The sequence below is a fragment of the Schistocerca cancellata genome, chromosome 2, assembly GCF_023864275.1.
Source record: "Schistocerca cancellata isolate TAMUIC-IGC-003103 chromosome 2, iqSchCanc2.1, whole genome shotgun sequence".
NCBI lineage: Eukaryota > Metazoa > Arthropoda > Insecta > Orthoptera > Acrididae > Schistocerca > Schistocerca cancellata.
Genome location: NC_064627.1, coordinates 54,032,458 through 54,048,373, shown reverse-complemented (window position 1 = coordinate 54,048,373; position 15,916 = coordinate 54,032,458).

Here is a 15,916-nt window from a genome sequence, read left to right as displayed (position 1 = left end):
GTCCTCTACAACTAAATGATGTTAACTGTGAGTTTGGTGGGCGAGTTGTTACGTCATCTATAAACGAATTTATTTGCGCGAGAATATTTCACGACAGTATTTTGCGATTACGTAGAGTTAGTTTCCAAATATCTGTGCTTATATAAATGCTCATCCGTTATCAAAATATACACACAAACACGTCACATGCTTCTGAGAAACTCCAAACGCAGACTAAGCTCTCGCACTACACAAAACACGCTGTGTTCATGCTGTTGCTGTGTAACTAGTCCCCGCTGATGTTCGCTTGTTTTAATATAAGTCTGGCGCAAAACTGGACTTTGTTTACTTCTCTCCCATTATCGTGTGAACATGCGAGTGCACCTGTATGTGTGTGTGTGTGTGTGTGTGTGTGTGGGAGGGTGGGTGGGTGGCTGAGTGCGTTTGCGTTTGGGTGGTGTGAGGCTGCGTTTTTATCTGTTTGTATCGTCTTTTGTATACAGATCCCTTGAAGTATTAAACAGTGTGCCGCTGCATAGTATAGAGTAGTCGTTTATAATCCATTTTCCTTCTGTCAATGCATTCTGTTAGCGGAACTTTTCTTCTATTGTGAGTTTATAGTCAAGGCTGTGGCTGGACTATAGTATTTTCGAATCTATTGCAATGTTAGTCAAGTGATAGATCTGGGCTGTTGAGTGGTAAGGAAATGTGCTATGGGATTTGTTACATTTTGTAGCTCTGAGACGTTCTGAAAATCTCATTTCAAAGTTTCTGCATACTTCTCCTATGTATACTGGCTGATAAGAGATGGTTGTTAAGTTCGTATATGTCCGATCTATTGAATTTAACAGTGGCAGCTTCCTGTGTTGGGCTTTTTTCTGTTACGTTTTCTGCTCTGTATCCTATATGAAGTACCTGTTTCTTTAAAATATTGCCTATTTTGTGAAGTATTAGGTTGTTGCGTAATTTCATAGCGTTTTTGTTTTGCATTAGGTATTCCAGTTGGTATGGGTTTATTTACCGACTGTCATTTTTTATTTGTAAATCACTGTTGCTAGTCGAGTTTATATATTGTGATGTCGTCATTTGAAGATAGTGAGTGGAGCTGTGAACGCTGGAAAATGGAGTGTCAAGTGGAGAAATCGGAACATTCCCACATTTTCTTCTGCTTCAGTTCAATAGAATGGCAACGGAAGCCGAACGCAGAAACATTTGCGCCGTGCATGGGGATAATGCCATTGGACAGACCACTGCAAGGAAATGTTTTTCTCGTTTTGAGGAGGATTATTTTGACATTAGTGATCCTCCACATTGAGGTAGGTCTTCGGGGTTTGATGTAGTTCGTTTAAACGCAGTAATCCACAACGATCCACACCAGAGTAATCAAGAACCCACTACTGTGGGACATTTGCATACAGTGGGGAAGATTCAACAGTCGGTTGAGTGGGTAAAGCATGCTATAACCCAAAATCAGAAAAATGAGCGTGTGGCCATATTTGCATCTCTGCCTGCTTGTCGTCAATTGGCTCGTGAGAAACACCGACCATTCCTATTCCGTGCCGTTTCTGACGACGAGAAATGGTATCGTTACGCTAACATAAGGAAAGGAAAGGAATGGCTAAGTCCAAACAAACCAGCAACTCCCCATGCAAAGACCTGCTCACATCCACAAAAGATAATGTTATTGGTCGGAGGAACAACAGTGTGGTGTACTACGAATTGCTTTCCCGAGGTGTAGCCATCACTGCTGACATTTATTGTCCACAACTGAGAGTCTTACAGAGGCAGTTCCTGAGCAACGACCGGAGAGACTGTGTGAAGTGATGATACTCCATGATGGCGCCCGCCCGCGTTCTGCTAGACTGGCAAAAAGCACCACACAGGACTTGCGTTGGGAAGTCACTGCGCACTCACCTAATTCGTCTCATCTCGCACCCTCAGGTTTTCTCCTTATCCGCCCTCGGTCGAATAAGCTCAGAGCGGGGTAGGACGTCAAACGAGCCGACTTGGAGCAGGAGACGTACCATAGAACATTTTCATTTCTACTGTCTATAATTTTACAAATAAATTCATAAAACTTTGTGAGCATGACCAGGAAGGATTTAGGATTCACACTCATTGCAGTGGAAGTTAAAAAACATAATAAATAATTTTTTATAGGTGAAACTTCATTGATCTAGAAAAGGCATACGACCGGATTCCTAGGAGGAAGTTATTGTCTGTTCTACAAGATTATGAAATAGGAGGCAAACTTTTGCAAGCAATTAAAGGTCTTTACATGGATAGTCAGGCAGCAGTTAGAGTTGACGGTAAACTGAGTTCATGGTTCAGAGTAGTTTCAGGGGTAAGACAAGGCTGCAACCTGTCTCCACTGTTGTTCATATTATTTATGGATCATATGTTGAAAACAATAGACTGGCTGGGTGAGATTAAGATGTGTGAACACAAAATAAGCAGTCTTGCATATGCGGGTGACTTAGTTGTGATGGCAGATTCGATTGAAAGTTTGCAAAGTAATATTTCAGAGCTAGATCAGAAATGTAAGGACTATGGTATGAAGATTAGCATCTCCAAAACGAAAGTAATGTCAGTGGGAAAGAAATATAAACGGATTGAGTGCCAAATAGGAAGAACAAAGTTAGAACAGGTGGACGGTTTCAAGTACTTAGTATGCATATTCTCACAGGATGGCAACATAGTGAAAGAACTGGATGCGAGGTGTAGCAAAGCTAATGCAGTGAGCGCTCAGCTACGATCTACTCTCTTCTGCAAGAAGGAAGTCAGTACCAAGACTAAGTTATCTGTGCACTGTTCAATCTTTCGACCAACTTTGTTGTATGGGAGCGAAAGCTGGGTGGATTCAGGTTACCTTATCAACAAGGTTGAGGTTACGGATATGAAAGTAGCTAGGATGATTGCAGGTACTAGTAGATGGGAACAATGGCAGGAGGGTGTCCACAATGAGGAAATAAAAGAAAAACTGGGAATGAACTCTATAGATGTAGCAGTCAGGGCGAACAGGCTTAGATGGTGGGGTCATGTTACACGCATGGGAGAAGCAAGGTTACCCAAGAGACTCATGGATTCAGCAGTAGAGGGTAGGAGGAGTCGGGGCAGACCGAGGAGAAGGTACCTGGATTCGGTTAAGAATGATTTTGAAGTAATAGGTTTAACATCAGAAGAGGCACCAATGTTAGCACTGAATAGGGGATCATGGAGGAACTGTATAACGGGGGCTATGCTCCAGAGACTGAACGCTGAAAGGCATAATCAGTCTTAAATGATGATGATGATGATGATGATGATGATGATGATGAAACTTCATTATTTTTTCACTTACTATTGGCTGCATTTCTTGCTAAAGGTACACTTTTCTTCATAAGTAAGAGAGATTCTCCGATAAATTTTGCACAGCATACAAACCACACTAACACGTGTATGAAACTCTAAAATTTATTTAATTTATGAAAAAACGAATGAGCTGTTACATTTTAATCTTTAAGTTTAGAAAAAACTCAAATTTTATAGTTAATCATCTCAAAATGGTTCAAATGGCTCTGAGCACTATGGGACTTAACATCTGTGGTCATCAGTCCCCTAGAACTTAGAACTACTTATACCTAACCAACCTAAGGACATCACACGCATCCATGCCCGAGGCAGGATTCGAACCTGCGACCGTAGCAGTCGCGCGGTAGCGGACTGCGCGCCTAGAACCGCTAGGCCACCGCGGCCGGCAGTTAATTATCTCACTTTTTACCACATTTTTAATAGATTTGGAAAATTCTAGAGTTTTGCATTAACGAGTTTGTGTTTAATAAGCATACCAAGTTTGAAAGTAATTGGATATCTATTTTGGATGTTACATGTACCTAAGTTAAGAAATTTGTGGAAAATGGCTGTTAAAGCTTCTGCTTGTTTTGGGCATTCTTTTAGAACTGTCCAGCACAATAAGCATGGTCTTTCTCATTTTCTAAATCAGTTTTCTTCCTTTTCTCATTCCTATGATGCGCTCTTCTTGATTTTGTCACCTCCAAAATGATTTATCTGCTTTCACTATACGCTCTCTGTCTATCGCATACAAAGCTTTCATGCAGTTCACTCCGGGCTTAATTCCCATTTTCTCTAATACATATTTCCTGCTTTGCTCATCATCATTAAAACATGGAATTGCTTCATAGACACCAATAGCAAGCGCATTTATTCCCACAAAAATGGTTTTTGGCAATCTTTCACATACGCATTGGTTAAAACTTTCATCTGCCTTTTAGGTACCGCCATGAAGACATTTCTTCAATAAGTTTTCATTTGCAAGGTCCCTGAATATATGTTTGATGATTTCCATTACAGCAGTTTGTAGAGACTTCCTGTGATGATAGTCTTCGCAACTAGCAATTGACCTTTGGTTGCAGTCTTGAGCCACTGGTGCAACATTTGTTGTAGCATCCTTAACTGTGTATCTGTTGCCCTCGTGACATTTACGGATGAAGCAACGAATTGTAGGTCTCTTGTGCGATAATATACCACAAACGAACACAAAACAACACAGCCAAATGAAAATCGTTTCGAAATTCACAACACCACATTGAAAGCCTTTAAAAACAGAAAACAAACAAAATCAGCGATCGAAAGAATGCACGTCGGTAGCAACAGAGAAAGTTTCGATATCTGTATTCCTTTGTTTCACGTATGACAATCTCTGGCGCAAATATAAACATTCTAGTTCTAAGGAACGAAATACACTTACGTATGACTGCTGCGCAAAGGGATGTGGCGCTGCATGTTGGTACACCTAAGACTAAATAACGTGCCTTATGATCTCTCAGATATATGTTTTGTACATCAAATAATCCAGGAAGATTTGCGCTACAAAATCAAAATAGGTATGTTTTTCAAAAAGGACATTTTTCAAATTTTTGACGCCCTAATCCCCCCCCCCCCACCCCCCCACCCATCAAGGAATTTCCATTCTGGATGAAAGTGTGGTGTCACCGCCAGACACCACACTTGCTAGGTGGTAGCCTTTAAATCGGCCGCGGTCCGTTAGTATACGACGGACCCGCGTGTCGCCACTGTCAGTGATTGCAGACCGATCGCCGCCACACGCAGGTCTAGAGACACTTCCTAGCACTCGCCCCAAGTTGTACAGCCGACTTGCTAGCGATGGTTCACTGACAAATAACGCTCTCATTTGCCGAGACGATAGTTAGCATAGCCTTCAGCTATGTCATTTGCTACGACCTAGCAAGGCGCCATTATCATTTGCTATTTATCTTGTGATGCATGTACCGTCAGACCGATGTTCACCAATTATGGATTAAAGTTGAGTATTCCAACAGCTACGACCTTTTTTGCTAAAGTCTAACTTCCTTAAATGCTCCAGACCTCACGCCAGCCTGCGTGAGCTTAAACGCTTGCCTTTCGTCTTCCTCCTCATAGTGGCTTGGCTGTCTTGCCAAGTCACAACAGAAAGGGCGCTCCAAACCTGGCTCGATGAGTTCTTCCCCTCAAAACCATGTGATTTCTACAATCACGGAATCGAAAAGTTACTCTAGCGTTGGTAGACTTTTGTAAATAGTGAAGAAGAATGTATTAGTGATGACAAAAGAATCTGTAATGTGCATCTGCTGTGATTATGGGAAAACGTCAGGAACTTATGCCCCAACCCAATATTCTACATCTACATCTATATAAATACTCCGCAAGCCACCCAATGGTGTATGGCAAAGGGCACTTTACATGCCACTGTCATTACCTCCCTTTCCGGCTTCAGTCGCGTATGGTTCGCGGGAAGAACCACTGCCGGAAAGCCTCCGTGCGCGCTCGAATCTCACTTATTTTACATTCATGATCTCCTCGGGAGGTATAAGTAGGGGGAAGCAATATATTCGATACCTCATCCAGAAACGAACCCTCTCGAAACCTGGACAGCAAGCTACACCGCGATGCAGAGCGCCTCTCTTGCAGAGTCTGCCGCTTGAGTTTGCTAAACATCTCCGAAACGTTATCACGCTTTCCAAATAACCCTGTGACGAAACGCGCCGCTCTTCTTTGGATCTTTTCTATCTCCTCAGTCAACCGGACCTGGTACGGGTCCCACACTGATGAGCAATACTCAAGTATAGGTCGAACGAGTGTTTTGTAAGCCACCTCCTTTGTTGATTGACTACATTTTCGAAGGACTCTCCCAATGAATCGCAACCTAGCACTCGCCTTACCAACAATTAATTTTATATGATCATTCCATTTCAAATCGTTCCGTACGCATACTCCCAGATATTTTACAGAAGTAACTGCTACCAGTGTTTGTTCCGCTATCATATAATCATACAATAAAGGATCCTTCTTTCTATGTATTCCCAATACATTACATTTGTCTATGTTAAGGGTCAGCTGCCACTCCCTGCACCAAGTGCCTATCCACCGCAGATCTTCGTGCATTTCGCTGCAATTTTCTAATGCTGCAACTTCTTTGTATACTACAGCATCATCCGCGAAAAGCAGCATGGAACTTCCGACACTATCTACTAGGTCATTTATGTATATTGTGAAAAGCAATTAGTGGCACGCCAGAGGTTACTTTAACGTCTGTAGACGTCTCTCCGTTGAGAACAACATGCTGTGTTCTATTTGCTAAAAACTCTTCAATCCAGCCACACAGCTAGTCTGATATTCCGTAGGCTCTTACTTTGTTCATCAGGCGACAGTGCGGAACTGTATCGAACGCCTTCCGGAAGCCAAGGAAAATGGCATCTAATATGAACAAATAAAGTGAGATGGGTCTCACACGATCGCTTTTTCCAGAATCCATTTTGATTCCTACAGAGTAGATTCTAGGTCTCCACAAATGACATGATACGCGCGCAAATAACATGTTCTAAAATTCTACAACAGATCGATGTCAGAGAAATAGGCCTATAGTTTTGCGCATCTACTCGACGACCCTTCTTGAAAACTGGGACTACCTGTGCTCTTTTCCAATCATTTGGAACCTTCCGTTCCTCTAGAGACTTGCGGTACACGGCTGTTAGAAGGGGGGCAAGTTCTTTCGCGTACTCTGTGTAGAATCGAATTGGTATCCCGTCAGGTCCAGTGGACTTTCCTCTGTAGAGTGATTCCAGTTGCTTTTCTATTCCTTGGACACTTATTTCGATGTCAGCCATTTTTTCGTTTGTGCGAGTATTTAGAGAAGGAACCGCACTGCGGTCTTCCTCTGTGAAACAGCTTTGGAAAAAGGTGTTTAGTATTTCAGCTTTACGCGTGTCATCCTCTGTTTCAATGCCATCATCATCCCGGAGTGTCTGGATATGCTGTTTCGATCAATTTACTGATTTAACGTAAGACCAGAACTTCCTAGGATTTTCTGTCAAGTCGGTACATAGAATTTTACTTTCGAATTCACTGAACGCTTCACGCATAGACCTCCTTACGCTAACTTTGACATCGTTTAGCTTCTGTTTGTCTGAGAGGTTTTGGCTGCGTTTAAACTTGCAGTGAAGTTATCTTTGCTTTCGCAGTAGTTTCCTAACTTTGTTGTTGAACCACGGTAGGTTTTTCCCGTCCCACACAGTTTTACGCGGCACGTAGGGGAGACCGGGGCTAGTTGTCACACGGGGCAAGTTGTTACTTGACAATAAAAATTTCCGCGCTAGAGCAGTTTACTCGTTGCTCCGTCAGATGGTAGGACTAAGATCCCCCTCCTCCCATCCTACCTATATGAGCCGTCAGTTGGTAATAAGGCGCTAGTGACAGAAATCGTTTTTCCCTGTGCTGGAGTCATTTTTTTACTCTGTGTGAATTTTTTCATAGTTCACAGGAAATTGCTGATTTCATTTTAAATTTTGCAACATATCAGCGTCCAACATTCAGGTACGTAGTGGTATACGTTAAACTTCCAAACAAAAAGTTTATATTGTTGATTTCGACAATAAGAGAAAATGGCGTAGCATGGGCTCAGTTGTTACAAAGGCGCAGGGCAAGTTGTTACGGTGGTACAGCTTGCCCCAAAGAGTTTTTGTTTCCTTTAATGTAAGCAATTATGTCTGTCTACGGGTATAATGTGTATTTATAAGAAGAAGACTGACAGAGGCACTATTCCCAAGGAAACATATGCTGAAGCGGCAAATGAAGTTCTAAGTGGCTTTTCTTCACTGCGGAAAGCTGCCCAAAAGTACAATATAAACTTTATGACGCTGCAGAGGTTTTGTAAGCGAATGGAATCAACAAAGGGAGATAAGCAGCTTATTTTTCATTGTCAGCGTCGCCAACTGTGGCGTTGTAGATTATTGGTGTTATATAACGTGCAAATACATCAATATATCTAAGCAAATTAATCTCTTCCGACATAACAGATACGCGCCGGAAAACGTAGCCTATAACAGCCTATTAAAATTTTTCTTGTCTGGTTACTTTCAGAACTGGGAGAGATGCTTGTGCCAAACGTTGGTTATAAGCGATCTCGGCAGGTTTTCTCAAAAAAATGGTTCAAATGGCTCTGAGCACTATGGGACTTAACTTCTGTGGTCATCAGTCCCCTAGAACTTAGAACTACTTAAACCTAACTAATCTAAGGACATCACACACATCCATGCCCGAGGCAGGATTCGAACCTGCGACCGTAGCAGTCCCGCGGTTCCGGACTGCGCGCCTAGAACCACTGGACCACCGCGGCCGGCAGGTTTTCTCAGACGAACAAGAAGCAGAGCTGGAAGAATACATTCAGAAAGCTGCTAAGCTCTACTATGGACTTTCTGCGAAGGAAGTGAGGAGGCTAGCATTTCAATATGGCGTGAACAATAATGTCAAGTTTCCCGTTGGTTGGAGCGATGTAGAACTAGCTTCCACTGACTGGTTTGGAGGATTCCTCAAACGAAAGAAAACGCTTTCCATCCGCACACCAGAAGCTACCAGCCTAAGCAGGGCTACAAGTTTCAATAAGCAAAATGTAGGTAGATTTTTTACAAATCTAAGTGAAGTTTATGATCGATACAAACTTCAATGTCAAGAAGTGTATAATGTGGACAAGACTGCTGTCACCACGGTACAAACGCCTGCCGAAATTGTAGCAAGGAAAGGAATTAAACAAGTGGGTGCTATAACGTCTGCTGGAAGAGGAACTCTAGTTACTGTTGCCTTGGCAGTAAATGCGTCTGCAAACTCAATCCCGCCTTTCTTTGTGTTTCCAAGAAAGAACTTCAGGGATTAATTCCTTCGAAATGGGCCAGAAAGTAGCGCAGGGTCTGCAAACAAGTCAGGGTGGATGACAGACCAAGATTTTCGCTCGTTCATGCTTCATTTCATTCATCATTTCAGGGCTACAAGAGAGCGACCGGTTCACCTTTTTTTGGACGACCATCAATCGCACCTTGATAAACTCCTGGAAATTGAAATAAGAACACCGTGAATTCATTGTCCCAGGAAGGGGAAACTTTATTGACACATTCCCGGGGTCAGATACATCACATGATCACACTGACAGAACCACAGGCACATAGACACAGGCAACACAGCATGCACAATGTCGGCACTAGTACAGTGTATATCCACCTTTCGCAGCAATGCAGGCTGCTATTCTCCCATGTAGACGATCGTAGAGATGCTGGATGTAGTCCTGTGGAACGGCTTGCCATGCCATTTCCACCTGGCGCCTCAGTTGGACCAGCGTTCGTGCTAGACGTGCAGACGTGCAGACGCTTCATCCAATCCCAAACATGCTCAATGGGGGACAGATCCGGAGATCTTGCTGGCCAGGGTTGTTGACTTACACCTTCTAGAGCACGTTGGGTGGCACGGGATACATGCGGACGTGCATTGTCCTGTTGGAACAGCAAGTTCCCTTGCCGGTCTAGGAATGGTAGAACGATGGGTTCGATGACGGTTTGGATGTACCGTGCACTATTCAGTGTCCCCTCGACGATCACCAGTGGTGTACGGCCAGTGTAGGAGATCGCTCCCCACACCATGATGCCGGGTGTTGGCCCTGTGTGCCTCGGTCGTATGCACTCCTGATTGTGGCGCTCACCTGCACGGCGCCAAACACGCATACGACCATCATTGGCACCAAGGCAGAAGCGACTCTCATCGCTGAAGACGACACGTCTCCATTCGTCCCTCCATTCACGCCTGTCGCGACACCACTGGAGGCGGGCTGCACGATGTTGGGGCGTGAGCGGAAGACGGCCTAACGGTGTGCGGGACCGTAGCCCAGCTTCATGGAGACGGTTGCGAATGGTCCTCGCCGATACCCCAGGAGCAACAGTGTCCCTAATTTGCTGGGAAGTGGCGGTGCGGTCCCCTACGGCACTGCGTAGGATCCTACGGTCTTGGCGTGCATCCGTGCGTCGCTACGGTCCGGTCCCAGGTCGACGGGCACGTGCACCTTCCGCCGACCACTGGCGACAACATCGATGTACTGTGGAGACCTCACGCCCCACGTGTTGAGCAATTCGGCGGTACGTCCACCTGGCCTCCCGCATGCCCACTATACGCCCTCGCTCAAAGTCCGTCAACTGCACATACGGTTCACGTCCACGCTGTCGCGGCATGCTACCAGTGTTAAAGACTGCGATGGAGCTCCGTATGCCACGGCAAACTGGCTGACACTGACGGCGGCGGTGCACAAATGCTGCGCAGCTAGCGCCATTCGACGGCCAACACCGCGGTTCCTAGTGTGTCCACTGTGCCGTGCGTGTGATCATTGCTTGTACAGCCCTCTCGCAGTGTCCGGAGCAAGTATGGTGGGTCTGACACACCGGTGTCAATGTGTTCTTTTTTCCATTTCCAGGAGTGTATATTAACTCTGCATCAGATACGTGGATGAAAAACAATGCTGGAAACACTACGACAATGAATGACATTCCATTTATAGTTAAACAATCTTTGCTTAGCGCTGCTACGCCAAGGAACATCAAGGCTGGATTTCAAGTGACTGGAATATGGCCATTTAACAGAGACATTCTTACAGACGATGATTTTTTGCCCTCTGCCGTGACGGACCGCCCATACAGGGAAGATGAGACTCTGCTTTCTGTGTCTCTTACGAACTCAGTAGGGGATGGCGTTCCCAGCACATCAACAAGTGTGGGATCAAGTCCGACGCCTTGCACCTGAACAGTTGGTTCTGCAAACTCCATACACACACATGTGCCACCTGAAGAACTGAGGCCTTTCCTGAAAGCTCCTGCCCGCAAGGAAACAGTAAGAAGGAATAAACGAGTGAGTGCTATCCGGACTGATTCACCAGTAAAAGCAGCACTGACAGTTGAGGCAAATAGACAAAAGAAACCTGCAAGAAGACGACTGGTGTTGGCGCCGAAAAATAAAAACAAGAAAGCAAAAACTGGGAAACGAAAATGTGAGATCGTAGAATCACCTGATGAGGAAGACGACTGCGTGTGTATTTAGTGTATGGAACCATACTCTCTGTCAAGACCACCAACCACATGGCTACAGTTGTTTATGGGCACATGACGGGTGTGCCAAGCATGACATTTTCTTTATTTGTAAAAACTGGAGCTCTGATAATGAACTTGATATTTCTTCATCAGATTAATGATGACCGTATGTCAATATTAGTACTGTGCTTCAAATTTTATGATTTGTTACCATCTCTTGCATTAAATCTAATGATTAATGTGTTATGGAACCAAAAATATATTTTTTCTTAATTATTATGTAACAACTAACCCCATATAGTGTAACAAGATGCCCCACAGTGGGGTAGGTTGTCACATCATACAAGTTCGCAAAAAAGTTGAAACAGAGCTCAACTATCTGAGCTTATATTTATGACAAAAATTTCATTGTGAAGACTAAATAATGGCATCTGTCCAATCGACATACGTGTTTTACGTCGAGGTATACGAGATTCCAAAAAAAAATTGTAACAACTAGCCCCGGTCTCCCATACCTGTCTAAGACGCATTTTATGATTGCCTTCAACTTTTTCCATAAACACTCGACACTGTCAGTGTCGGAATAGAAATTTTCGTTTTGATCTGTTAGGTAGTCTGAAATCTGCCTCCTATTACTCTTGCTAAACAGATAAAACTTCCTCGCCTTGGCCGGCCGGAGTGGCCGAGCGGTTCTAGGCGCTGCAGTCTGGAGCCGAGCGACCGCTACGGTCGCAGGTTCGAATCCTGCCTCGGGCATGGATGTGTGTGATGTCCTTAGGTTAGTTAGGTTTAAGTAGTTCTAAGTTCTAGGGGACTGATGACATCAGAAGTTAAGTCCCATAGAGCTCAGAGCCATTTGAACCAAGCCTTCCTCCCCTTTTTATATTCCTATTTTCTTCCATATTCAGGGATGGCGCAACGGCCTTATGATCACTGATTCCCCGTTCTGCGCTTACAGAGTCGAAAAGTTCGTGTCTGTTTGTTATCAGTAAGTCCAAGGTGTTATCTCCACGAGTCGGTTCTCTGTTTAATTGCTCGAGGTAATTTTCGGATAGTGCACTCAGTATAATGTCACTCGATGCTCTGTCCCTACCACCCATCCTAAATTTATATTATATTCCTAATATTGTCGTAGGTGATTATGTGCCATTTGGTTCTGTGTGTGGATTATTTCTGTTTTGTGTCCTGTGTGTGTGGTCATTATGCTGTATTCAACTGTATTGTTGAGGGAGGTTGCGTATATATAGCATGTTAATCCTCATCAATTTAACTAAGCCGGCCGGAGTGGCCGTGCGGTTCTAGGCGCTGCAGTCTGGAGCCGAGCGACCGCTACGGTCGCAGGTTCCAATCCTGCCTCGGACATGGATGTGTGTGATGTCCTTAGGTTAGTTAGGTTTTTTAAACATAGCTGCACAACAGCAACGGTTCCACGTAATAAAATTATAAACAGCCGACCAGTTGCAATGGATAAAGAAATCTTTACCTAGGTTTCAACAAATTTAAATTTGTCTTCTTCAGAAGGTGCCACCTTCCGAAGAGGACAAATTTAAATTTGTTGAAACCTAGGTAAAGATTTCTTTATCCATTGCAACTGGTCGGCTGTTTATAATTTTATTAGTTAGGTTTAATTAGTTCTAAGTTCTAGGCGACTAATGACCTCAGAAGTTAAGTCGCATAGTGCTCAGAACCACTTGAACCACTTTAACTAACAGATGTAAATACGGATTGTTTTGGGCAAGTAACCGGATCATCTTTTTCTCGAGTCTATCTTCCGACGAAAGAAGAGACGATTTTTTTCTGCGATGGCCAGTTATTTTTTTCTTGCAGTGACTGCAGAGAAACCCCTCGCCTTGGCCAACTCCGCCTAGAACTGGGTTACCGGTCCCTGGAGGCGGCCTGTACTAATAAGCGGGGCTGCCCCCTTAGGAGGGCCGCTTTACCCGCTGGCGTCGAGTTGGAGACGCCAGCCACCTCCGGAACTTTTTCCCTCTTCATTAGCCGCTCCGTCGTACTCTGCCTTCTGGCGGCGCCTCCCCCATCACTGCTGCATAAGCTGGCTGGCTCATTTAGTTTCACGACTACGCAGTTAGTTGTTTGTACCTTATCCTAGCGCCAGATGTAGGCGGTACATAAGCAAAACGCGTTTTTCTGTTTCTTAGACGAGTACCGGTCACTATTTATGTTCGTATTGAAAGATGACAACTAATCCACCTTTCACATAATACTGCGTTTCGATCTAATAAGCAGAGCATCATTTCGCTGTCTGAGGATTGTAATAAGCTCTAACGAGGAACCCCTTCAGTGAGAGGGCGCAGATTCAGTCTTTACGTAAGGCTCATTTGAAAGTGTTGTGTTAAGGGGCTCCGGAACGCCCTATACTTGCAATGTTAAAATAACGCTTATAAATTACATCTCTCCTCACAAAGTATTGGAGGTAGGAATTTGAACTTTTTACAGATTACTTATTGGAATATGGGCTACAACTTAACACCGGGATTTTACAAAATTTTACTTCAGCTATTAAAGATGATTTTTTTTCAATTGTAATGAAAATTCACAACATTTTTTTGCAATTTTTTATTTATATATTCAAAAATATACAGTTTTTTGGAAAAAGGCTGTGTTAAATTATGCAGAATGTACTGTCTAACATTTACTGAAAGTTTGAAACAAATATGTTTGGAAGATCCTTAGAAAACATGTAATTAGTATGAGAAAATAAAAGTTTTGGGAATCGAGGGACAAAGATTGGATTAACTTTTTACTGCATTCCATTTCCATAGGATGGATTATCTTCATCCTCTGCAAACTCCTCCTCCAGCTTCCTCTTGTTCCTCCTCCTGTTTACTCTTGCTTTTATTTCTAGACTCTTTACAGCCCTGTCTGCAGCCCGAAGGCGTTCCTTGTCTAATGGAAGCATCGCTCATACCATGTTAGAACCTATCTTCATTCCCATATTTCTAAATACCTAGCACCTTACAATGTTGCCATCATTGAAAGTCGCAACAGCATCATACACACCAAAGTGAAGTGTTTCTATTCCAACAAATACAGTCTTAGGGATTCTCGACCATATAACACTATTTACACTTTCATTGGGGTTTTGAGTTTTTCCGTGAATACACTTTTTCAACAGTTCAGGTGCTGCTAAGTCTCTGAAAATAGGTTTATCCACAACACATACTTTATCTCACATCACTAAAATGTACCTGATGAACACGGACGTTAATAATAACACCATTTGACAGCAGTTTAACAGCGCCACAGTGGGTCACGCCCATGTAGAACACATTTAAAAAAAATTCAAAAATAGTTGTAGTCTTCGGAATTGAATAAATTATATATCTATTAAAAGGTAATAGTCTGCAGATTCAGAAAACGCAAAAAAGTAAAAATTGAACTTTTCATGATTTTGAGCCTTTCCGGAGCCCCTTAACAGTTATAACAGGAAAAATATTAGCTGATAATGACTCACCACGTGCATCAGGAGAGCTACAGAAAATGAGAGTCCGGGAGGTGACGATATCAAACCCGTGCAAAGTCCGAGAGATGGCACCACCGGTGCGTATCGAGGTCATGTTTAGTTAGTAGCATCTTTGGAAAAAACGTACACCAAGTTTCAGCCATATTGGTCTATTTCTTTGTGTTTGGCATTCGTGTGAATCAAGGAAGTCGAGTGATTGCCAAAAATGGACGAAGAAGAGTTTTGTGGGGTGACTAAACTTTACTTTATGAAAGGCAAAACGCCTCAGGAGACTAAAGAGAAGCTTGATAAACGTTACAGTGACTCTGCACCTTCGGTAACAACAGTTAATAAGTGGTTTCAAAATTTTCGGAGTGGCCACATGGACACAAGTGATGCTGAACGTTCTGGACGCCCTGTGGGGGTTACGACTCCAGATACCATTGATAAAATCCATGATTTGATGATAGAGGAGTTAAGGCTATCCACAAGATGGGTTTCGTGATTGCTCACGCTTGACCAAAAACGGAATCATGTGAAGTGTTGCAGGGATGATTTGCAGCTGTCACGAAGAATCTGCAGGATTTTAAGCGTCGTTTTGTCACTGTGGATGAAACATAGATACATTGCTATACTCCTGAGACCCAACAACAATCTAAACAATGGTTTACCAAGGGAGAATTTGCGCAAAAAAGGCGAAGAATAGTCCTTCGGCCGGAAAGGTCTTTTGGGATTCGCAAGGGATAATCCTCATCGACTATCTGGAAAATGGTAAAACTATTACGGGTGCATATTATTCTTCGTTATTGGACATCGTCGACATTCAAGAAACTATGCACTCTGGGCTCCGAATGCAAAATCGCTGCCCGGGTTCCCGGGCTCGATTCCCGGCGGGGTCAGGGATTTTCTCTGCCTCGTGATAACTGGGTGTTGTGTGATGTCCTTAGGGTAGTTAGGTTTAAGTAAGTTCTATGGGACTGACGACCATAGATGTTAAGTCCCATAGTGCTCAGAGCCATTTGAACCATTTGCAAAATCGCTGGCCACAGTCGTCACAAAGGTTAGGACTATCATGATGGAA